Here is a 27,303-nt window from a genome sequence, read left to right as displayed (position 1 = left end):
CTACCTTCTGAATTTCACGAATGAAACAACAATTATGCTCCTAAAAAGGAGCTGCAGAGTACTCTAAACTGTGCCTGACCTGGACATTTGGAGAAACATAGCTCCAGGAGAAATGAAAGCGTGCCCCAGCATGCAAGTAATATTCAGCCTGGAAGAAGAATGTGGATCTGTGTCCTTGTTCTGAAATTTAGCTTACCTCAGTGTTCAATACATTATCAACCCAGCCAGGTCTATGCTCCAGTTATCATGTGTTTTGGCTTTTTATTTTGATGAGTTATCAGAACTCTGTTTTATATAGCAACTCTCAGCTTCAGTTCTCTTGAGCTGATTACTTGTTTATTATATATCACAGAAACTGCTACCAAGAAAATACGAAATAACAACCACTAAGAATCAGTAATACTATCAGAACCCTTTGAGTCACTGCTATTTTATAGTTAAGCTGCAGAAGTGCCTATATCTTGTTAGGGAATTTGCTGTTCTTTGATGGGGAATGTCTTTCTAACTGCTAACTTGCCCTCTCTTTTCTTAATCAGATAAAATTGTTTAAAATCCACCCCCTTTCTTTTCACAGATGTCTCTGCTTTCTGGTCTCAAGAGTTCTGCACAGCACAGGGCCGTTTTTCAAATTAAAAGAATAGAAATTTTAGCTGACTTGTTTTCTCTTCCAACCACTCACAGAACAGACCCAAAGGGCAAGGAGGTAAAATGTCTACAGAGTTAATGTAAAAATAACAGCAAAAAGTCCTAATTCGAGACTGTGTGGATAAACCTTTATCTCAGAAGTCACAGGAAATGATTCAGGAAAGACACAGTTTTATGTTTAGGGAAAGCTACAGTCATGTGCTCATTTAAAGTTATGTCTCTCTCGTTCCTCTTCTCTTCCCATTCTTGTCAATTACATCCTTGATATTGAAGAAAACTTTCCTCACTCAGAAGAACTAACATTTCTGCTGAAGTACATGAAAACAAACCTCTTAATCACAAGTTCAATAAAAATGTGAATTCTCAGGAAACTATTAGGATGATCTCTTGAGCATTGACATTAATGTCAGCAACTATCACAAATCAGAATATGATATAAATTCTATTCTAGAGAAATACCTCACTCCTGGCTGGGTGGGTTGAATAATAGTATTACAGTTTGAAATTCTACTTGCAATTCTCCCTCATTAATACCATCATAACTTCACTGATAAACACATAACATTTAATTTCTATTTCATGAGGTCATTTTTCCAGATACTGCCTCTTGTAGTCAAATGAGTGTTTTCTGTATATAGAAGACATTAAGACTGCAAATGAGATATAATGAGGAGTTGATATACTAGGTTGAACAAATTTAGAACTCTGGTTTAAAAGAATATCTCAAAAGTTGTAAAAATGCCTATGATGAAGTAACTTAGTTAAGCTTATTAGATTTCAGCCCAATTAAAAAAAAAAAAACAACCCCCCCCCCAAAAAAAAAAAAACAACAAAAAAACCCCAAACTAGACATCCAAAGCATGAAATATTCTGTACATTATGTTTATCCAGAGTAATTCCCAAGTTCTAGCTGGACTCCTCCAGAACAGTGTCTGGATTTGTGCTACCCTATTACAACTGTAACACAATTACAATATTACAATGGAAAAATCATAAAATTACTAACTATAATTTTCAAGCCTATCTATCTTTCTTGTGGATTAGATTACTATTTTCTTTGTTGTGATCTGTCAAAGATGTGTAGAAGGTGAATGCCCACAAACCACTCTCTAGAGCCACATGGGGAAATCCATAGGCAAGTGCTGGTTTGTCTCTTGTTGAATGTAATTTAAAATTAATTTCACCAAGGATATTTCATTTGTTCAGGTATGATCCAGCTTTTTTCCATCTGTATCATGATCATATTAGGATTAGCAGTACGTTGTTATATTCATGAAGAAATAAAAGAATTAGACATGAATTTTCCTGGGATTAAAGACTCATTTTACTCTGCAAACAATGAATTTTGATTCATTGTTCAATTTGATAAAGGATCCAACTCAACAGCAGACTGAGAACTCTGAATGCTAGTATATGAGCAAGAAGTCACCTCACCTGTGAAACTGTATTTTAGCATAAAACATCACAGAAGTATTCTCTCCCTTGAGATACGGTTCATTCAATGCCTGGGCTAAGACTTATGTATTCCCAAGTATTTTTTTTCCCCTAGCATATTAGGGAATTTTAAAACATCTTATTAACTTCACTGATCAAAAATCAAACAAACCAAATAACAACCCCATTGTTCTTAATGTTGCCATCACCAATAACTGAAAAAAACCCTTAAAGCTGTCATTAGTCATCAGAAAGGTACACATACTCCTTGAATTTGTGTTACGATACAGTTTTTAAACTGTTGTTCTGCACCATGAGTATTCATGAAATTAATTAGGTAAAATAAGCTTACATCTGTCAGTTTATATTTTTCCTCTAAGGTTTCAATTGAAAAGAAAGAATGTTACACTTCCACCTTCCTGCTCCCTGCACCCACAAAGTGGAAACAATGCATACTAAAATGTGCGTGTTAGGACTATTAGGTCTGATGTAACAAATTATCCTGTGTATATGTGTCCAATTACTGGAACAGAAGGGTATGCAGCAGTCTCATTTGGATATCCAAACACCCAGTCACATGTACATATGTATTTTCCTCAACCTACCTGATTCATTTCCTCTTCCTTTAAAACTAAGGTATTTCATTCCTCAGACTGACAAGATATTATATGGTGAAAATTGGAAACATTACAAAAAATGTTGAGGATCTCAGATAAGCTATGCTACACATTTGCAAACTGGCATTAAATACATTATTAGTGAAGGTACTATAGTATTACTTTCAAAAATTAAGAACCAGCAATATACTCACTGGAGAAGTATAAATTCCATGAATGTTCTTTGATGGTGTTGCTTTGATAGATCATTTTCCTGAAGTTGTAAAAAGACCCTGGACAGGATTTAGTTAAACTCATCTCTAGTAAAATGTCCTGAAATTAGTAGTTTTTTTATAGATATAAGGCCAGATTCCATCCTGATACAAACCCTATACAAATATTTAGAAGTCATTGAGACTGTTTGGATGCAAGTTAAAACTATATGTTGTTTTTTGCATAGTGTTATCAGTGGTAAGAGCTAGGTACTGTTCATGAACTGTGGAAATGCTATACCTGGAGGACATAAAGAAAATTGCAATGCTTTTTAATGAAGTAAAAGACACCTTGTGGAAAATATTTCAGTAAATTCTAGAATTTCTCTTGAATATTGATATCTTTCTATTGATTAAACTCTCTATATATTTATTTAATAAAAAATACTAATTGCAGCCACAAAACTCTTCTCCAAAAGAAAAAAAGAGCTTTTGAGGATTCTGCTCAGCCTCTGGTGAAAGGAAACTGGGTGAAACTTATGAGATAGACACAGTATAAGTGATGCTTGATTGAAGAGAAAAAATATATAGGTCTATTTTATTGTTCTGATAAAAGCAATATTTTCCAGGTTTAAACATTTTCCATTTTTAAAACTGAATGGCATGTCCCTGATTTAATGCTACTTGCTGACCTTCAACAACTATTGAATAAAATTATGTATCTGAGATCTCTTCAATGTAAGTATTCCCAAACTAAGTAACAGGCATGGAAAAATGTGATGAGATCATATCACAGTCCAAAATTCAAAAAAATAATAATGATTAACAGAGTAATAAATCCATGTTAATTGAAAAACGTTATTACACTGTAAAAATTGACTTCACTAGGCAGCTGGATGGTACACAGGTGCAATACTGACTCGCCCATGGTTTGGCTATAGAGGCAATCCCCATACTGAGGACCTAGAAGCAATGTGTGTATCCATGGCCTGGGCTATCCTGCTTCTCTTCTGGGGATTTCATCCTGTGATTTGCAGAAAATTTCCTCTGGCACTTAGATTCAGTGAAGAAACACATCAGCCTCTGTGCTTTGCCAGCGCACTGTCTCCAACACTCAGAGCCCTGCCCTGCCCAGCCATGGCTCCTGATGGGTGGACCCCAGCTGTGGTCCAACATCCCAGCATGGCCTGCCTGGGATAGGCCTGGCTGGCCACTGGAGATGACCAATGCCCGTGCCTGGGGCACCTCCAGCTGCCCTGCTTCTGTCTGGGTGTCTGGCCAGGCACTGCTCAGCCAGCCAGGTGCCATGGTGGGTCCCAGCTCCCTGTCCTGGAGGCAGCAGTCACTGGCACTGTGCCCTGGAGCTGGCTCCAGCTCTCCTGGAGCCATGGGAAGGGGAGCTGGAGGCAGGGATGGAGCTTGCTCACCTTTCTCCTGGGTTCCTGGCATGATGTTGGCCTCAAGCTCTCTGACTGGCCTCCTCTGCAGCTGGGCAGGTGCAGAGAGCTCCTTTCCTTAGTTTGAGAACAGTTTCTAATCTGCAGTGATTAGAAAGATGATGGTCATTTAAGGGTGTGAAAATGGTATGTGAATACCAGTAGAATAATAGAGTAGCATGAATCATTTTACTAACAAAGAAAATGAATGTAAAGCTTTTGACTTGGTTTATGGTGTACAAATGACATCCCTTTTGAAACAGAATAACAGTTCTTACCTGGCTTTTGTTGTATAAGCCCTAGTCATTTCCTGGTGAAATGAAAAAGCTGCCCAGGAAATGGAATCATACCAATTAACCTTCACTTTCTTTTACTGCCAAAGCTCCCATGGATTGTAGTAAGAGAAATAGACAGGCAGGGGTTTAAAAAAATTATATGTACAAATTAGCAAGCCAAAGGAAATGGAAGGGAAGTTAGATACTACACATACAAACCAGTGTTTTGAACAGAACTAGGCAGAGAACCTTAGTAAGAGTTACTATAACATTTAGGAACAGGGAAAATGCAGAATTAATTTGTTTGAAGGAGATTTAGATTTCATCTATGATTATAGACAATTAACTTTGGAGCTTGTGGGTATGTTTATGTTAATGAATGTTTCTCTGGGCTAGGAAAACAAAGTTGTAGTGTAAAATCCATGGAAATACCATTAGCTGCTAAAAGAAAAGACAGCTTTTATTTTTATTGCAGCATAAATGTTTCAATTTTTAATACTTTTGACCATATGCCAATATTCTTTGCCAGTGCATTAAGGCTCAGGCTCACAAGGTGAGCAGCATTCCCTTCCACCACCTTTTCTGCAGCATCTAAATCAGAAGTCAGAACCAGTCATTTGGACTGTGCTCAATGATGAACATTGCTTGGGTAAAAGTATATTTGTAACTACTCCCATGATGATGTCTCCATTGTAAATTCTGTTTTATAAACCTCAGCCTACAAACTATAACTGATAGAGATCAGAATGATTAGGGAATATCCTGTGCAGTAGGCAATAATCAGTACAAACACAGCACCATATGGACTACTGTGAAGAAAATTAAAATCCTAGCCAGAACCATAACACTCCTCAGCGAAGTCTCATGGAAAATTCAACCACAGAACGGCTCAATTTTCTACATTAATATTATCTTGCCTAGTTAAAGAGCTGCTAAAGAACCTCTAATTCTTCTCATAGGCATATTCTTTTGAAAGAGAGGAAAAATACTTGTATTGTTCATTTATCTCTGGAGAATTATTTTGATTCCATGGCTGCATTTGTATTTGTGGAGTGGAAATTGAGAATGAAAGGTAGAATTTGAAGTAACAGGTGATTTTGGCTTAATTAAAAACTCTTGTATCTTGACAGATCACAAATTATGTGTCAGTAATTTTATTTTATATTTGAGTTTAGCAACAGAACCATTGTTTTGAATAAAGGCAAATCTCTGAGTTTCTGGAAAAAGGTTTGTTTGTTACTGTAAATTTGAAGTATTCTGTAATTGGTTATCCAGAAATTTCTCCAGGTGGATTTTAATACTTTTAATGTGGAGATTTTCTCTGCTCAAGTTATTCTATAAGTATCCACACCTTTATGTTCTTGTTAAGAAGCTGTTAGTGGGCAGTTTTAGAAAGGAAAGCAAACTAGATAGTTCCCCTGGTTTGATTACTGTGGCCATATCTTTTAAAGGCAGAAATGTGGAAAAGCATCAACACATGAATTGGAGATAACACTACTATCTCTTTTCTGTCCTGTATGAATCTGTTATTCTTTATTGTTGTTCAATGACTTGTGAAAACTTGGAGAAGGATAATGGAAAAGTGAGAAAACATAAGAGCACATTGACACTACAAGATGAAAGCAGATAAGCAGAAATATACTGCTGAAACCTGGCTAGAAGTATTTAACCATGTGATAGTAGTGTGTGTAAAAAGTACCTCCAGAAAACAGAGACAATGAGAAAATCTCCTACAACTTGAGGGAAAAATTAGTTTCCAATGGCAATAATACAGTAGAAATACAGTAGATTGTAAGCTGTAATCCTAGAATCAGTACATAAACTCTTTAATGCTGTCTTGCGTTTCCAAAATTATTGCACGAGAAAGAGTAAGAGATCCTAACCCGAAAAGGTAGGATCTGGTAATCTCTGGTAGTCTTTCTAAGGAGCTTAGAAAAATAAATAAAGCTAGACTTCTTTCTTTTTGTTATTGCTACAATAAAAAAGTGATGCTATTTGCTTGAGTGTTTGTGAGAGAAGATAATTTTTATATTTTTGCAAGAAGAAGTAATATTTTCTTTATGGCAAGTGTTATATTACATAGGAGAGGTAAGCTAGAGGTTTTTAAACTTTTAACTTTAACTCAGCAAGTATTTCTGTGAAAAAAAGGGATGCATGTGTACATTTACTGGTGAAGTTTCTGTAAAGCCAAACAGAGCCCAAATATGCTTGAGGATTTAAGAAAACTTCCACCTGACAGGCCCTCACAGAGATCAAAGAAGGATGGTTAACCACTTAGACAGTACAGGAGCTTAAGCTAAAGTCCTGGCAGTGCAAAACTGTTGAGATGCACAAAATTTACCTGCCAACATTTGAGATGGAGGCGAATTGCAAGTTGATAGGGTTACAAAAAGACTTATTAAACTCAAAACTCTTTCACTGACAACTCTAAGTCTTCAGTAGATTTACATATATTTCTCTTCAAAGGAAGGGGGTGTAAAACATTAGAGCTTAGCCGAATGATCAGCATTGCAGTAGTATTTCCTTTCTTGTAAGCCACTTCTCATAGAAACATGATTGTTCATAAAAGTTGAAGAAGCAAATAAGGTGAAAGTTTAGTCCAGGAGATTGTATGCGAATTAAAAGCCCAGTTTGATAATAAAATGAATGAAAGAAAAGAAGTGGTCAGCAATGTTGCTTCTTCTCTGTATTGAGCACGTGAATGTAGCTTTTCTTACAAAGGCTTTCTCCTACAGGTCAAGGTAAAGATATTGATGCACACACTTCTGGATATTTTTGAGCCTTTTAGCCTAGAAGAACAAAGTGTGTCACCTGAAGGCTGCAAACTGCAGAATGATGTTCATGTGGCTGTGCAAGAGATGAAAGAAATGTGCTTTTACCTATGGATCTAAATCAGAAATATTTTCAAATCACATAATTTCTATGAGGGCAGATGTTCTATAAATTAGTATTTATGGTTTTTAATTAAAAAAAGTGTTTAAAAATATTTTTTTCTCAGTAGAAAGAAGCAATAGCTGGAAAAAGCAATAGTTTGATTTAAAAAATGTGCATACTTTCTAGTGGAAATTAATATTCTGAAGTACTCAGTCTTGATCTTTAAATATTCAATTACCATCTTGTCATATGTTGTTCAATGCCATGTTAGGCTATAGGGATGAATCATGACAGACTGTTACTAGGACATGTGCTTTTAAAGCACAGAAGTTGTGAGTTAAAAATTATGGTGAATAGAGGTAACAGTAACGCTATTAAAATTTTGTCTGTCTAAATTCTTTGTTGAAAAGGCTGATAATATAAGCACACTTTCAGAGTACTTAAAATATCCATCACATCAAATTGAGTTTCAGTGTGAAGTGTGAAACAATAATCCCAGGCCATAATGGAAATATGTTTAGGTGGTATGTGTAATGGAGCAAATTGTATGGCTGACTTGCTTCCTGATTCATGGCATGTTGTCTGTTGTAAAGAGAATCCATTCAATCTGTTTGCATTTCTTGCTATTTATTTGCTTTTTAAAAGAAATACAAACCTGTGTCATGCAGACACATAGATTATTACAGAAGTAACTGTTTCAGCGTATTTGACTAGTGCAGAGAAAAAGCTAAAAAGCTGAATGTTTGCAGAGACATCTCTGTCCTTTAATTGCCACAATGGAGGGATAAATGCCAGAATTGGGATGACTTGCAGCAGCTAGTGGAAAAAATAAATTTATGTGGGAAATCAATAAGCTTAAAAAATATGCTGCAAAAATGTGAAAATTAGTGTAGTACATACTCCAGTTCTGGTCCTTTTGCCAAAGAGTACTCTTGAAGAGTAATAATTGTCCTTGGAAGACTGTGTTTCATCAATATTTTAGTGGCAAATATGGACAGATGCTTGCAAAGGAACTAATTCAACTGGGGATTTGGTCTAAGTTATGGATATCTCATCTCATCTCATCTCATCTCATCTCATCTCATCTCATCTCATCTCATCTCATTCATGTTGTATTGATTTTATATTGAAAGCTGATATTTGTATCTGTTTGGACAAAATTCATCACTTCTTGATAATTCAAGACTTTAAAGAACAAGTGCCAATATATTTTGCAGCTGTTCATGCAAACAGTATTTTCTCTGATTACAAACTAAATTTAAAGCAATGTCCCAATCCTCGCTCCAAAATATTAAAGAAATAAGTAATATACAGTGCAGAAAAAGAATGTCAACAAATCAAGAGATAAAAAGTAAGCTGATAATTTCTTTGGAAATTTGTTTTACAAGTGCAAAGTATTGCATCTCTTTTGGAAAATTTAAATGTTGAAAGAGGAGATGCAAAATATTAATGAAAAATAAAGATATGCCTATCATCAGTCTCTGTAAAAATAAATTGTGGTAATTTCCTGAGCTTTATAGCAGCTAATTTTCTGTGTATATTTAGTACTTATTAAATTTCTTGAAATAATTAATGGTTAGATGAATCGAGCTTTCTTTCAAACATCGACAGGGCTGTACTTATTCAAAGATGCCACAAGCACCCTAGGAAATTACAAAAGTAGCACTTGTCGCCATCACCACTTTAAGTACCAACAATTTTAAAAACATTTTTTCATATTACCTTGCATTTTTTTCTGCCATTCATTATCTAGGCACAAACAGAAAGATAATAAATGTTTTATTTGCATTTCCTTGCAAACTGAGAATGTAAGTTCATTGTACTGGTAACTTCTCTAAAATCACCCTGAAGTGTCTTCAAATGTCAATTAAGTATCTGTTATTCTTCCAAACAGGTGTCTTTTTCTTATTGCTAGCTACATGTTCACACCTCACTCTCTACAGCAGTTTCAGTAGGACATGTCTTTGATGTTTGCTGTCTGTATCAATATGAATCAATTTATTGGAGTAATGTTCAAAGGATGAATTAGTTAACTTGCTGACAGAAAGCAAATTTTTTCAGTGGTTTGTTCCAGTTGTTGATTTATCAATTAATGAAATTTGTCAGTTGATTTCTATCAAATCAGTCAGTTGAGCTGACATCCTTAAGCCACACAGTCATTAATGCAAAGGAATGGGCTGGAGCACAATAGTGGAGACAGAAATGAAGAGCAGAAAGCCCCTTTTGGTGGACATGAGATTGGATTTAACGTAGTTTGCCCTCTCTGACAACCAAAACTGCAAGAAAGATTGCTTCTCTCACACCTCACATCACAGACTTGCTGCTCCTAATCAGCAGAAAACAAATTCATTTCTCTACATTTCATTCACTAGAGTGAAAATAGGGTGTGCCAGAGGTGACAGTCTAAGTCTGTTTTTCGCCCTGTAGATATATAACAGTCAATTGTCAAGAGGAAAGGCCCCATTAGAAGCTGTTTCATCCATTCAGATGGTGAATTACAAAAAATACATTATCAGGCACGATTACTAAAAGTCTGTATTTACTGGAAGTTTTGTCCTAAATTCTGTTAGCAGATGATTATCTTTTTGTAGAGCTGAAGGAGAATTTTTCTTCCACCTACCATTCCCATGTATGGTTGTGGCTGATCTTGCCAGATTTCTGTTTCCAATATATTATGAACTTTACAAAATTCATGATCTGAAATATGTAATGTGGTGATTAATAAGAAGAGTTAGTTAGTGTTAGCATTAAATGAGTTAAAAGATAAATCCGCTAATTGCTATAGAAAACCTTCTGAGCACCTGGAGACCAGATAACAAAAGTAAGCAAATCCAGCAATAAGAAGTTTGCAAGCTGGTAGAAAACAACAGCAGCCAAGGAGGAAAAATATGTTGCAGTTTGCACGGATAATAAGTTTTTTTTTTAAAACAACAGGAAGAGGATGGAAAATAAATACCCTGCAAGCAAAACCATTGTAGTTCTAACTACATGATCACTGTAGGATAACAGAGGAAGGTTTTTCACTGAGACTGTTTGTTATTGAAATGTTCCACAGAGGACTCCATAGCAGAGATTGAGTAACTACAGCTATCTAAGGACTTTAATTAATGCAACAGATGCAGAAGACATTTATTGCTTCACAGAACTGTGAAAGTTTTATAAATTGTATCTATATTTGCTGGAAAATAAAGCTAATTATCATAAGTTCAGAAAGCATCTTTCAAAAGTGCTTTCATGTTAACCACATTTTATAGCATCTCTAGATTGTCAGGATAAACATAATCAGATACTAAATATTGCTATCAGTAAGTGCTAGCCTTAACTACCTGATGGCCTGTATCAACCTTCTGTTTCTTATGTGACTGAGGTCAAGATGAGTACACTGCTGTTCTGAGCTGATAGCATTACAGACCATGCATTGTACCATCCTCTGCTACAAAAGAGGAAAAGCAGTGATGAGCAGGCACTTCTACTTAGCCTGCAGCTAAGACATGCATGTAATATCCTTTAAGAACACCTCACCACATTCTCCTGACACAGAGGTTAATATTATGTTCAGATTATATTGCATTAAATGTGATTTATTTAATTCTATTTAGTATTTAGGAACCCAATTGATAGTTTGTACACAAGGGCTTTTGCATGCTGTGTCCTTTAATTCAGAGCATACACACCTGCATGGGTGGAGCTCAGAAGGGTGTAAATTAGATAAAGAGCTTAATACTGTATGCATCACTCATATGCTTTGTGTTCCTTCTGATTTTTTTCTGCAATGTGGGAGGTGTCCCCACACTTTTGGGAGTTGTGTTTCAGGTTGATACAGTAAGCCCATGGTAGTGCTCGTCCAAGGAGTTCTGTGGTCAGGTAAAACTTTGAGATGGGTAGGCACAGATCTTTGCTTCATAGTGAGTTCCTGATTTTAAAAGCCTCTAAGTGTTTTCACAAGGGTCAGTTTTATTTAAAATGACAAGAAGAGCAACTGAGTCTTTCAGTAACAGGGGACACCCAGACAGACTGGCGATAAAGGTGATTTATCCTTAACTCTCTTCCTGATAACTGTATTTTTGATAGGTTATAGGTTTCTGCTGCAGTAGTTGTGTGACATTTACAGTTTCATCAAATGATGGGCAACACTTTTTGCTGCAAGTACACTTGGTCTAGTAAAGCCTATTTTTGAGAGCCTGGTTCTCTCACACTATGTCTGGACTAATAAGCAGCAAAGCAGAAACAGTGCCAGAAAGAAAACCAATTGTTTCTGAGCACCCACAACCCATGTTTTGTGTGTTTTGGACGTTTTTTTCAGGCTAGGTCTAGTCTGGTCCCCATGTCTCTCTGCCAATTAGTGGCTGGAGCACTCTGACCCAAGTTTATGTTGGCATTATCAAGGTGCACATATCCTAGGTTCACCTAAAGCGATCCATTTTATGTGGTCTGAGACCACTCTGGTGCAAATAAAAGCATATTAACTGAGGAAAATGAAGAGATTTACATTGAAAGGGCATTTATAGTGAAAGCCAATATGCAAATATGCCAATGCAGACTTCTGACTGTGAGTTACAGATTCTCATCTCCTTGAGTGCTCATTTATTCATTTATTATACCTATGGCTGGATGATTTCCTTCCCTTGAGAATGAAGACAGTTGCTCCTCAGAGTAGAGAAATGTTTGTCTCTTTCTAGAGGGTTCTGCCTGCCTTGTACAGAAATTAATAACAGAATGTGTTTCACAGGGAATTTCTTCCACGGCCCATAAGAATTAGAGATGATGAGGTGGCCCCATCTTGTAAGGAGATCGAAAAAGTATATGAAATAGGCAGAAGTAATTATGAAAGCCTTTTCTGCAGCAGTTAGAGGGGATCAAGCCAAGGGAATTGGGCAGTGTTGGGGTTTCTCATTAGGTACTAGAATAAAGAAAAGCAGATGAATAGTGTTTTGGAAATGTATGGAAGTTACCTGGATATTTTTGTGGAAATGCAGAAAGCAAAATAAAACCATTCAATCTACTGTTATGTTTGCAATGGAACTAAGTATGGCTTACACACTTAATGCTATTTAAAAATATTTTGAGATCTATATTGTTTATTTCAAGACCTTAAATATAAAGTTGCAATTTTTCTTCACCTGAGCAAGGAAAGTTTCATTCAGTGGAAAATCTTCCACAAGGGAATGGAAAAAACCCAACCTCAAGCCAGTCTGGAGAGAAGCTTGTTGTATTGCCTTATGCGTTTTATTCTGGGCACCTGAGCAGGGAACAATGCACCACTTTTCAGTAGAACAAAAGATTCCTTCATTACCCAAATGCTGGGAAAGATGACAGCTGCAAAATTGGAGCCTCAGAGGACAGGTAGCTTGCATGAATCCTAATAGGAAATGGACTATTCATGCAGACTTTAATGTCTAACCCTATCTACTTCAAACTGAAGTAAGATTAGCCTCCTTTTAAAAACATGTACATGTTTAATGGTAATCTTAGATGGTTTTAGTTGTGGGAAATCTGATACAAACATAGAGAAAACAATGTGTCATACATTGGTGTATATGAGAAATTTTCAAGTTCTAATATCCTAAAAAGATAATTTGTAATTCCCTTTATATGTGAATTTGTGCTTTTTCAACTCAGACTATCTCAAGGAAGTTCTATGAAACAAAAAATGTTAACATATCAGTACAACTTAATTGTGTAGTTGTAGACCTCATATAATTTAAAAATAACACTCAGGATAAATGTTACTTATTTACTCTTATATTAAATAGAAGACAGTAATTTTTAAAAATCTGAAATGTATAATGAAACTGTAGCTCTATTTCAGACCTTCTCACTGTTGTAGTGGAACAAGAGCACATAAAAGGATAGTGAATGCCAATGAGACACTAAATTGCAAATACTGAGAGTGTTCAAAGGGGAGGGTCTGACATTTGTACTTGCCATTGACCACAGATATAGTCAGGTTTAACGTTTTTACTCCTCCCATGTCCATGAGACATGCAAACATGGTAACACTAATGGTTGTGAGAAAAATAACAAGGGCTATTCCTGCTCAGTTTTATAATTTTTTTTCCAATAGCTTACTTTTTGTAATTTGAAGCTGAAGTTTGAATCTGTTGGAAGGTTTTCAGGAAAATGCATGGCAATTTGATATGCCAGATTCTGTAAATTCTGAATAATTTCAGGTAAGGTAGTGATTTTATGTTAGATTTACAGAAATTTGACTACAAATAGGTTGTGCTTTGTCATAGAAAGCTCATTTCTTTACTGGTAATCTCTTTACTAAAGAGCTTTAGAAATTGGGTCCACAAATTTCCATTTCTCTTTTACATGTTTTGTAATGTGTACATGTGGAGATTTTTGTGGTAGGTGAGTATGCTGTTCACAATATTCCTGCAAAACATTTTAAAAAAGCTGAGATGAACTTTTTTATTCACCTTCTTGGCTTCTGCCTGTTGGTGTCGGCACATTTTTATATAAACCATTTCACTTTAGACTGCAATTACTGCAAAGGGGGTGGTACTCATGTGTATAAAACAGGTGGAAAATGAGAGCTATCAGTTTTGGAGCTGAGCTTCCTATATGTGATCAGTGTCCCAGCATCTTGTGAAAGGGGATTAAACCACAGGTGAAAGAGGGAATCAACAGACGACAAGAAATATTTCAATGGTCCCAGAGGCAGGCAAAAGTAAATCTGTACAATATATATAAATTGCAGCAGTGTTTTTCAAATGCAAAACATCTAAACACACTGTGTTTCTACTTCCTCCCACTGTCCTATAATTTCTGATGGAACAAAGATGTAGACTGATCTAGAAAGGGTAATAATGGGTGAACAGATGGAGCAGTATGATGGTTGGAAACATTAGCCTGAAGGTTTTTTTGTGGGGAATAACAGTTGTAATGAAAAAAAAATGAACATGAGATGGAGGTAAACAGAGCAGAGCAAGCAAGGATGAAAAACTGTGAAGTTGAAATAAAGGGGGAAATGCCAAACACTTTGGGTCAAAATGCAGGTATTACTCTGACTGTCATGTATTCTCAGCTAAGCTGTTCCTGTTCATGCTGTTACTCTATTAAACAGACTGAGTCTTAATGGTCTGATACGATTTTTGTTTTTACTGTATGCTGTTTTCTCAGTTATGAGGGACAGAGGAGTTTAATCTGCAGACACTTCAGCTTAAAAGGGACAAGGTGTTGACAGGCTGCTCTTTGTGTGCGGTCCCTTTGCTCTGGCGTTCAGTTGCCTATTTGATCTGACAAGGCATGATGCAAGAGTTGTCTGTTTTCTGGGTTGTGAAGGTGTTGGTAGACCTATGCCCTAAAAGACATTACTATCAAAGTCAGTGTTCTGTTAGGGGAAGTGTAGGGATTTCATAATAATGGCCAGATGGCTTTCCATGGTCACTGAATTAAAGATTTTACAATGTACTTGAAAATTGTGTCTGTGGTTGCTATAAAAATAGGGGAAGGAGTGAAAGCTGACAGACTTTCTTCACAAAGTCTAATGTAGTTTTTACCAAAAGTCCATCAATTATTTCTCTTACAAGCTTCTTAAAAAAATAATTCTTTACAGTAGCCCTTTCAAAAAAGGGATGAACAGTCTATTAAGAAAACACGACTGTGGTAACTTTTCTAAGAGGAGGAATGAACATTCTTCTTTCAGTCATAGATTCTACTGTATTTTAATAATGTGTACTTATTTTATTGATGAAATGTGAGGAACACATCCTGCATGATGTTCAATTTCCCACTTAAGTATGTGATCATCATCACATAGAGCTTTTCTCTTGAGGCTTATACAATCAGGAATGTAAGGATTACACAGAGTGTATCATGTACATTGTACTACTTCCTGACAGTCTAAAATATCACAGAGCACAATAGTAGTGCCTCTCTTGGAATGACTGCTGACTTTCTTTTGTCAGACCCACGAAGATAAATCACATAAGCTTCTTAAAGTTGGAATAATAATCTTTGGTGATTAAAACAGCTGATGAAAGCTTTAGAAGTTGGCTTGTTGCCACATGCCGATTTCCTGTCATGCCAGGTGATGTTGTTTGACCAGTTACTAGCAAAGTTTTCTTCTCAGGACTTTGCTTTTTTGATTTTTTTTCGAAATAACAAGCCTCGAAGCTCCAAATTTAATGAACCTATTAGCTATATTCATTCTCTTCTTAGCTCTTAATGCTTCCCTGCCATGGTAAATTTAATTTTAAATTGAATAAAATCCCAATTTGTTGCAATGTTCTTAAAGACAAAGTAATTGTCTCAAAGATTTAAAGCCAGCGCTTTACAGTAAACCTGCATTTTTGCAATATTGTTCATTGTCTATGATAAAGCAGTACACAGTTATCAGTATCATTCTTATTTTTACAGCATTATTACACCTTGTAAGTCAAAGAATAGAAATTATTATTGATGTCAGTGCTGTATAGTTAATGTTGGTGAGTGCTAAAAAGGCATGTGTGTTCCCTGTGTTTGGATTCAGTATCATAGTTAAGGTCATGGATTTAACTATAAATATATATTATAAAAATCTGGAATGTTACATCCATTTCAGGAAAAATAGAGGAAAACAGAGGTTTTGAAATGAAACATGGAATAAAACATTTTTGGAGTGGCCCTTAGATTACTTAGTTTCATGTCTATTTTACCTTATAAACCTCCGTCCTTCAAGATCTTTCAAGTATTAAAATAGTTTTAGTTGACAAAAGAAGTCAAGTTAAGGCTTCAAAAGTCTGGAGTGGGGGCAAAAATATTCACCCATGGACATTGCAGAAGGCACTCTGCTCCCTATGGTCACAGATGGAGACAAGGCTGCCAAAGCTGAATGGGAAGTAACAGCAAAAGTATTTGCATGATTTGCTTGATAACTGCACTGAGCTATTTGAAGTAAATTCTTATTCAGTAAACATCAGGTTTCAAAAACAGGATATCCATTAAAATAAGGTGATTTCAAAGCCTATGTTTTAAGCATGTAGGGTCAATTTAACGGGAACTTACAGCTGGCGCTCTCTAAGTTCAGGATAGAGCTTGAAGGAGAAATGCTTATCAAATTAGAACTACTAACTGAGCAAATCCTTGAATATTTAAATTTACATTCAGAGCTTTGGACATAAATGCAGTTTTACTTTCAAGGGCATGAAAATATAACAGCAGATCTGGCATTTAGCTGCAAATACTAATGGCAGTGCTAACAATACTAATTTCAGTCTGAAAAGGTTTAACAGGGCCCTGGCTAATTGAATTGACTGTTTGAGTTGCCGCTGTTTGAGTGATTTACCATATGCTTCACTGTCACTAATTGTAACCCATCTGTTTTATGGCACATGCTATAAAATATATAATTTACCAAGTGTAAATCTGTTTTATAAACATAATCTTTCAAATATTTAGTAAAAGATTATATAAGCAGCAATTCAGTTTTATCATATTACCAACTTCAGCATTTTGGCTTTAACAGTCTGGCAGACTAGACAAACAAAAGTGGTTATGGCATGACCAGAAAAAAGAGAATGCATAGAGAATTTGGAAAAAAACCCTGAACTCTTCCCTCTGGTCACAACAAATTATCTGCTTAATTTTTTTTTGTCTGTGTTAGCAGTTATGATTAGCCATTTTGGCCATCTTTAGCACTTGATGAATATTTGACAGTCTGTAGCGTGGAAAGTATGAAAAAGATGAGCCTTAACTGATAAAATGCAAATCTGATTTGTATAGTACAACTTCCATAAGAAATGCTAAGGGCTGCTTAAGAGTGAATGAAGATCTACCTGTATTTTCTATATTCCTCTACAGCAAGCCATCAGTAAACATATTGATAATATGAAAAATTGAAAGGTCATTAACATCAGGTCAGGAATATAGCATTTCTCAATCTGTTTTAGCTAAATATTTTGTTACTAGATGTATCACAATAAGCAACACTTAATGTTAGGAATAACCTGGTATGGTAAAAAATAAATTTAGAAAGTGGAATCAAGTTATCAAAAGCAGGCTGCTAGGATAATTGAATGCTGGATGGCATGAGGACTTGTGCACAATAATGAAGCAAGGAAAGAAAAGCAAAGAGGTTTAGTTTATTGCCAGAAAAGTTTGGACAGAAAGGGAAAGAAGCTACAGGGTTGTCAGTGATTACTCTCTGGTGAAAGAAATGTTGATGTTAAAACCAGAAGAAATATAAATTTGCTGAAGATGACTCTTAACAGCTATTTTCAGTGTTACCTTTAAAAATAGGTAATCTCTAAATGAAATATTTTATTTCACACAAAATGTCTCCAGACTAAGAGCAGTTACAACTGTCTAGAATAGATCCACAATTCATTCAATCACTTATAGCATTCTTTATTAATTTTTATATTCCAGATATGATCTCTTAAAAATTGCATTTGAACTTAAAATATGCTGAGTTTAAAATAACAGATTTATGACCATCCAATATGGAGAAATGTTTTGGAGCTGGCTTTGCTCTGTTTTTGTATAAACTGTATGATAAGGCTGTACTTTTCTTTTTCCTGATATCTAAGCACATTAAATAAGTGGCTTGATGGGAATTAGTGAACCTATTGTGCTGCCAATTCGGTAAGTCAAAATTCAGCTAGAATTTATGGCAAATTAACTGCTTTTTTTCATTGATGAAAAGGAACTGCTATGAAAATGTTTAGCTTCCCTTTTAGGTTTCTCATGAAAGTCCTAGCTGCATGTAGATTTTTTTCTTCTCTTTCTGCCTTTGTGCCTGGCTTATATTCTCCCTGTAACTTTCTTCTGGGTCTAGCCATTGTCCAAGAGGAGATATGGTAAAGACAGGAGGAATCACTTGCTCCTGGTGGTTTCTGCCTCTGGCAGATGTCTTTGGATTTGAAGGAAGACACAGAACCACTGGAGGAGGTGAAGGAAAGAGTGAATTCTGTTTTTATGCCCTTTTAAGTGGTTTCTTTTCTCTCCATCCTGAGCAGTAAAAAAATCTCTCATTTAGGAATCACTATCCATTCTGTTCTGCTCTTTGAAATACCCCTTTGAGTAATTTGGGTCACCTGTCCTGGTTATGCTACTTCATGGCTTCTTGGGCACCTCCTCAGAGCATGAGGCACCTAAAAGTCCTTGACTTGTATAAGCACTACTTGGAAACAACTGAAACATCAATGTGTTATCAATATTTTTTTCATCCTAAACACAAAACATAGCCCTTTGCCAGATACTGGAAAGAAAATTTACTCAATCCTGGCCAAAACCGGGACATGATGAAGCAATGTTCTTGAGTTAAAAAAGCAGACTTAGCCAAATCTTCATCTGAATCTCTAGCTACCTTTATAAAATCCAAAATATTTCTGTTTCCCACAAAATGTTATCAGTAAGTCTTCATCCTTTAATTTCCTTCCTTTTCTTTTTTTCTCTGCCCTCTGTGGCTTCTCATAAGGAAAAAAAATCTACTTACCTGATTTTGAGGGGTAACTTATTTTTGAAAACTGGACCCCAGTTGCTGAGACACACTACATCTCTAGAAAGGGCTTTTGTGTGATTCTTTTTCCATGCAATATTTGAAAGTCCATTTTGCTCCAGGGAATTTGATCCAACACATATCTACTCCCTTTCTTTCATGATTGGACTTTAACATGAATAGGAGTTGCAATGTCTGGTAAATTAAGACATCCACAATTCTCTAGAAGATATGACACAATTTGCTATAGGAAATATGAAAAATTATAGCCTAAAGGCCTTTTCTTGTCACACAAGTACATAAGTAACTAAACTGTGTTATCTAGCCATGGTTCTTCATGAGTAGGATGGAAAAAAGAGCATCTAATATTGTCAGCTGAACAATGATCTCTGTCAAAATTCCAAACAGATGCTACATTATTTTGCTTATTAATTGTCCCAAATCCTGCTTGTTCAGAATTACCTATTTTTGAACTGTGATCCCAGGATCAAAAATTAGGAAATTTATGTTCTAATTTCCACTGTATAGCACTCAGAAAATTAGTGTTGCAAGAAGCTCTGTGGAGATGCACTTGGGGTACTGGTGGATGAAAACAAGGACATATGGAGAGCTTTACATTTGTAGCTTATGAAGCTATAAATACAAATGTTATAAAAATTAATAACAAAACAACCTGCTTTAATACTTTGCAGTGGCAAACTCCTTTAGAAGCAACAGAGTATGAAGAGATTATCATGTAGCTAATATTACAATTAACACTAGTAAAATAAAATTCAAGTTGGATATCACAGGGAATCTGGCACAAGCAGTACATGACCACTTCTGCTTTTATATCTCTTATTCTGCTTCTTCAAGTGATAAAGTTCCTTCGTTTCCTGGGGCAGTGTAGTCCTCTAATTTGGTATTTTACCCATTTGCTGGCCCTACATTTGTATAGAGACTGTATATTCCTTGGAGCAGAGCTTTCTTCTATATTTTTTTAATAAATGTAGCCTTGTTGTATATTATTACTAGTATACAGGTGTCTAAGAACTCACAGAGGTGATGATATTTCAAAAGGAATAAGAACACTATGCACATAGGTTCTTCCCACAAGAAGTCAGTTGTTTTGTCAATAGAATGTAAGTATTAAATAGTTGACATAGATTTTCAAAAAAACCAAAAAGCCACACCTTTTCTGAGGTAAGATTAATGTGCTGCAAGAATAAAAGAACTGATCACAATCTCTGAAAGCCTACCATGTCAGGTGTTAGCATCACAGTGAAATGAAGGAATTTGGATTGCATTCTTTATCAGAGTTTGAGTCTCACTCTTAGATGCCAACTGTGCAAGAGGCCACTGTGTGTAGTTATGATTTTTATCCTGTTTCCTTTTAAGTTTCTGTCTATCACTGCCATCTGTATAATATCTGTTCTTATGCTCTGGATGTTTTTTGCTAGTAAACTGAGGCTGAATATAATGCCCCTGCCTTTTCGGTTTCAGAAGCCACAGTAAAAATGGGAAGCAGGAGAGAAAGGTGTCACAGGTTTTTTTTTTTTTGACAATTCTTATTATCCAGTATTACTTGAATACGAAAAGGAGGAAAAGGAAGAGATGATTTTGCTGGTATTTTTTGTTTTTAAAAAATACTTAACATCTCTGTCTTATTTTCACCTGTGAAATATTTTGGCCTTTTATGGTTATTAAGTATTTGTGCAAACAGTGCTCTAATTAATAATCATTGATGTTCTAGGGAGATAGACCCCAAAAACTGCACTGCCCAGCCCCTACCAGAACCCATGGACTATTATGGGCTTGGGCTTCAGCCCTTACCTGAGCCAAGGGCAGATTTGTGTTGTGTCTTCTCTTGCCTCTGCTGATCCTGAATAGTTTTTCTGGTCTGATCTCAGGCCTTGCCTTTATTTGATAGTCACAACCCATGCCCTCCTCAGGTCCTGGAACTGTGTCCTGACAGTGAGGGCACTGCCCTGCTTTCTTCAGTGGCCTTGTCTTGTAAAGCAGCTTCATTCTTGCTTCCTCTAGAATGGTATACAAAAATGTATCTAATAATTGTATCTTATTATTCCAGAAGGATGTGTAATTACTAAGTAAGAGTGTTGAAAAAACACTCCCCTGTCCATCAAGTGTTACATATTTGCTCACATTTTATAGGTGGTATTAAAAGCTCTAAACTGTAGTGCTTTAAATATGAGTCAAAGTTTTCTAAAAAAAATTGATAAATTTTCATTGTATTTCCCTATTTTGCCTGTGCCAGCAGGAGTGTGGATAGGCTTTTTCTTGCTTCAACCTGTAAGTGGTGCCATGGGGAAAAATAAATTGATTTCTTAGACCAGTTACCTTACTCTACGTATTTTAAAGGTGCTGAGGCAGAAAATATGAGTCCGGTCTTGGTTCTATCCTTTTGTATTGTGATGGAGTCCTTATTCTTATGCCATAAGACATATGGTTGGTGGTAATTGAAGCAAAAAACTGACTGGTAAATAGTTTAATAGGGGCAACTATTGTTTGGATAGTGAGAAACAGAATTCATTAAAAACTGTTTTATAGAGCATGATACATCGAATAAGTAATTGCTTTGACTTCTAAGCCAGATTTCATTGCAAATTTCATTATCCTAGACTTAGTGCATAATTTTTAAAATATAACCATCTTCCCATGTTGTGTGAATGGGTCAAAGTAGAGATTGCTGAGCAACTTTTTACTGGGACTTATGGCAGTAAGGGGATTTGAGAATTTTTCATGTTGGCACAGCAAATTCGGCACATTACTTGCAATTGGGTTTGAAATTACAGCCTTTTCACTTAGAGAGGAAATCTTTTAGCATACAGAACCTGCTGAAGTTGTGGATGTGAAATGAATCCTTCCTGTTGCACAATTCCTTCAGAAAGAAATAGTTAAAGGTTTCTGCTGCACAGGCACTGAGGCTCCTGAAAGAGGGCATCTCACACTGTTTCTATCTGTATCCAACATAGGGAATAGAGGCCAGCTGTCCAATCTTTCCATCATCACTGCCATCACTCACATTCTGAGATGAAACAAAACTAGAACAACGAAGAACAAGTATAAAAGGCTTGAACTGCATTTGAGGCTTATGTCAAAAATGTTTCAGTCCTCAGGTAATTTGCTCAGTTCTGGCTCTTTTCGTATTTACTTCAAAGCTCCAGTGAAAATGAAAGGATAGAAAATGGCATTTAGGTTTGCAGATAGCTATAGTCACATTCTTGTGACTCGATCTGGCCTTGTTGAAGGGTGCCTTCCCCTTAAAAGTCTGGAGCTGTCTACACATCATGAGGAAATGTCTTGCATCAGGGCAAGTCGAGGATACAACAGACCTACTATGCCATGGGTTTATATCTGTTTTCCTATGCTCCACCTCACTGCAGATTAACATAAATCAGTGAATTAAATTGGTTTACCTAAATGTAGCATGCAGTCTTATCAGAATATATTTTAATTGATCAAATAAAAAGTCATGCACAAACTTAAAATCAACCAAAAAATAATATAACTTGCAGGATGTATTAAATAAAGTTTCATGTTTTCTATGTTTTGTCAGTTAGTTTGTACATGCAATCTTTTTCTAACATAGTGCAGCCCTGTCTAAGCATGTAATTGGTTTTTAAGAGTGTTTGAATTGCAATATTTTGACATGAGCTCACAAATGTGAAATGCAGAAAAAGACAACCCAAAATTTACATTTCCTAATGGCAATGTGGGGTAACTTGTATCAGGACTTTCACCTTGTTCAGTACAGAGTAGAAATCTGTTTCACTTCCTTGGTCTCATTTTTCATTTGTATCTATTTCATAGTCAGCAAGAATGGGATACTTACCTGATTCAATGCTACTTTGTTGTATATAAGCTGGCTTATTTAGCTCTCTTGGATAGCTTTCTGGTACTACCTGTAGCAGCTAAATGCTACCAAGTGTGTGTTGTGGATGATCCAAATGATTTTTCTGGTCTTTTAAGTGGGCAAAATGTGGGGGAATTTTCATCGAGATGACTAGAGAGGTTTGTATGGCATAAGGGGTGCTTCCATGCAAGTTGCAGTATTTGTGATAAAGTCCATAGATGACAGAGTATCTGAAAAAAGTGTTATCTGTGTGAGAAACGTAAAGATTTAATTATGAGAAAGATATGTAATTGACTCTAAATATGTATGTGTGGAGAGAGGGAGGAGGAGAACAGCATTATGTTATCATGATTGGTTGGCTTTAACAGATACAGTTGAGGTTTTACAAAAGTAAACAACCTGGGCAGGGGTCATTTTCTCAATTTTTTTAAGGAAAGTAAAATGGCAAATGTTATTTAATCTTCATTACATGTCACTGTTTGCCATGAACTGCTTGGGGAATGTCTGAGGCATCAAATGGTGGCCAAACATTGAGTTGTATAAGAAAATGCTTTTATTTTTTAAACCCCATTTTGGTTTAAAAGCTCATTTTATGCTCAAGAATAGCTGCTCTCACTCTGGAAGTTAAGTTAAAAGGACCATTGATAAAAGTTGGAAGTATTGTATAAAGGTTCAGCAATACTTCACCTGATTTATCAGTCCAATAAATGGTCAGTTATCTCACTTCAGTCAGTAGCTTGAGATGTTAGGTAAGCAGGGATTTTCTTTAGTATACAAAGTGCATTGTATTTCATACTGGGATTTCTGAGTTTTGTTATTTAACCACTATTATTAACTAAAAACTTGTTTACTGTTTGATTAGTAGGGCTAACCATCAAAAGCTCAGAATGGCTAGAAAGACCTTGCCCAAGGAGTGCAGGTGAAGTTGACTCTAAAAGCCAGAACATGCTGGATTCTCTTTCCTTTATTCAAGTCTCCTGTCTCTTGAATTCTGCCTGGCTTGCTCATTCACAGTCAAAATGTTATATTCCTTTCCAAAATGTTATATTTCTATTCCAGTTAATTAATAATGATGTTCATGGCTTTTGCTGGAAGTAACAGCAGAGATGAAAGTTTCTGTTGCTGTCACCTTCCATGTATTTGTGAAGAGACTTTTACACTTTCTCTTTAGCCCTGGCAATACTTGATTCAGGGATTTATGGTCTCACAGCCTGTGAGATTATTCCTTCTTGACTCTTCCTGTAGTGTTAAATTAAAATACTTCTCAGAAAACTAATTGTTTTATTATATGCTTGTATCAGGTGGCAGATTTTGTACATGCTTTGTGATTAATATAACTTCCATGCTTCAGAGCAGCACACAAGTCAGTTACTCTGTGCCATCTCCAAATTCCAGCATTTAGTTGAAAGACAGAATATTCTGAAAGAAAAAAAACCTGGGCTCCCATTTTTGGGCAGAGTTTGAAGAAGTAGAAGGTTGAGTGGCATGGGACATCACACCTTTATTGAATCTATTTAAGCTTTTGGGCAAAATACCTGCTGATAATGGAGAAAGTCATTATATTTTGTGTGATGATATCTCCAAAGTTTCCCACCCTAGGCAGGACACATCTGTAGTTTCAGTGTCTCCTTGTATTAGAAGTAGTTAAATGGTTCCTTTTTGCTGTTGACATAGACAAAATCTGAGTACTGACTTTACTCTCTCCACAACTGCTGCTAATGGAGTCTTTTGTTGTATTTTACTTTCTGTATCCTGTGGCTCTTAGCATGTATTCATTCTATATTAGTTTAGGCACCTGACTGAGTCCTAGAAGTCTGTCTGTCCTGGGTTCCCTTTTGCTATTCTATAACTAGCAAAGGTGTTAAGCTCCCCTCCTGCCTCAAATGTCTGTAAATCCTGTTTTAATCAAGTGGAAATAGGCTTTCATGACAACAGCATCACGACCTCTGCATACCTAGTTGACTAATTTTAAGAAAGCAGGGATTGCAAGCATGTTTTATATTTCACAGTGAAAAATCAAGTTCAGACTTAATTTGTGCAAACATCTATCTAGCTTTTCCTAAATATGAGACTACACATGTGCATGTAAATGGAGATTTTTCTCTTACAGAATGTAACTGTTCTTGCTAACTCTGCCACAATAACATTTTATTTGTAAACAACCGAAATATCTCTTGTTATCAAGCTAAATATTAAATAATTGAGTGATGTGGGCCACAGGGGCTGCTTGTCACGGGAACCACTTGATTAACATTTGTACGACAACCTGAACCCTTTGTATCCATCACTTTGAACTGAAGGCAAAATGAAACTGTCTCACCCTTGGACTGAGGTAGACAGTTTTTTCTTTTTCACCATCCCTAAGACAAATTAGGAATGTAGAAAAGCTTTCACTCAGAACAAAACGATGATTATAGCAGGTAACAGGACCTCACATTAATCAGTGTTTTCAAAGAAAAGGCCTCGACCTGTGCCCTTTGTCTAGCCTAGTGGTAGGTATGGTTTTTTCCCCGGGTTCCTTTCAGTGTCAGGGCATTCTCTTTCTGTGTAATACACTCTCTTGGAGAGTGTTTCTCTTTTCAGGCAGTCCTTCTGCATTGATCAAAACCCATCCAGAAAGCGACTGTAGAAATCTGAACTTATAATGACGTTCTTTTATATTTTCTTACAATGAACAATGGCTCTCTCAATACTAATGGCAACAGTACATAGATGGAGGCAACAGTGCAAAGAGTTTGGGGTAAATAGCCATTATTTGCAAGACTTGCTGTTTCATGTCCTGGAAAGAAAAAAAGAAATCCTGTCTTCTGCAGCCAAATCTTTACTACCTCTTGTTGAAAACATTCAAGGCCTTTGCAAACCAATGCTGAGATGAGGAAAGATAAGCATGGATTAACATTTTTCTTCTTTTTGGAAGAAAACATTAGTGACAATTAGATGGCAAAAGATCTTAGTTTTCTATCCCTCCTGAATAAGAAGAAAGAGCAAACGTTGTGCTGCATTCTGCTGGCCTTGACCTTTAAATCAATTATCCCCCAAATACCAGGCTTGAGAGTAAATGATGGGATCTGAATATGACTCCATTGAATAAAAGACTCCCTCTGCTGCCTGAAATACACATCACCAGATGAAACAGAAAGCTTGTTTCCAAAAGGGGCACAAAACATGAAAAAAATGTCACTGCTTTGACAGTCTCATCAGTTTTTTCCCAGTCAAAGTCTGTTGGTGGTGTTTGTTTTTTTGGGTTGTGGGTTGTTTGGGGTTTTTTTGGTTTTGTTTTTTTGTTTGTTTGGCTGGGGTTTTTTTTTGGTCGTTTGATTTGGAGTTTTTGTGTCTCAGAATTCCTTCCTCTTACATGGAGCAGCTCCTTCCAAGAGCATGTCTCCAGGTGCATCCCTCAAAATGTCTCCCACCTGTCTCTCTTGCTTATCTTCCTCTGTTTTCACCCTCACACTTCTCTAAGGCCTTTGCCTCATTTATTTTCTTATGCATGTCCTCTCCTTCTACTCTTGCACATCTCTGCCCCTGTGGATGTCACTTTTAATGTGTTTGAACAAAGGCTCCATGAGCTCCTCAGCTGGTGTAAGTTTTGGTGAACAATGAGTGGTTTCCACCTGCTTCAGAACTGTCTGGAGAATGTGAGACCAGCGCTGGTCCTGTCATGGCCTTTTCCCATACAGGGCACCCTGCAGCAGCACCCTGCTGTCTAAACACTCCTAGATATGTCCAGCAGACTCCTTGCTCAGGATTTCCCATACAGACACTTTATTTTCAGAGTAGAAAAGAAGGAATAAGGTTTCATATACTACTAATAACCCATCCCATCACAGTATTTTTTTGTGTTTATATAGAAGTAACTTCTCAGATGTGTTATAGTGTTGTCTGATATATAAAAACATCTTGAGAAATTGCCTCGCATAACAATTCAGTTATTACTAAATATATTAATTATAGGAAGCAAGCAAATTTTGATTATTTTGATCTTGTACAATTTGCACATTTGCATTCCATTTTCCTACATGCAAAAGAAATACAGACTTACTAGAAATCTAAGATTCACATGTGATTCTGGAAATATTATAAAATAACCCTAATTATGAAAACAGTATTATGGTGATAGCCAAAATAATTTGAAACAGCTCTCGTCTTCTCACTGACTCATTTCCAGACAAAACAGTTCTATACTAATCTGAATTTGACTCTTCACCTTCCATCCTTCCTTCATCCCTACAAGGAACTGTGGAAAATGACTTTGTGGTTATTTGAGGTTAAACCTCAAACAGACATTCTGTCCTCAATTTTCCTCAGATATACTCCTAAGTGACCTCTTAGGAGCCTTTTCTGCACACTCACCCTTCTCTGAGAAATTAAAATCCCTTCTCATCCCATTTTCTTCTCCTTATCTGTTGCTTTTGTTGCTGTTGTTCTTTCTGCACATCTTGCTGTCCATGCCCCTGCTCTTTCTGCTTGCTTCCCATTTCTTTTGTGTTCATATTCAGGAGAATTAAAATGACTGCATTTATATGCAGCATGTGATCTTGTATATAGTCATA

The sequence above is a fragment of the Vidua chalybeata genome, chromosome 4, assembly GCF_026979565.1.
Source record: "Vidua chalybeata isolate OUT-0048 chromosome 4, bVidCha1 merged haplotype, whole genome shotgun sequence".
In the NCBI taxonomy this organism is placed as follows: Eukaryota; Metazoa; Chordata; class Aves; order Passeriformes; family Viduidae; genus Vidua; species Vidua chalybeata.
Note: the sequence above shows the minus strand (reverse complement) of the source record.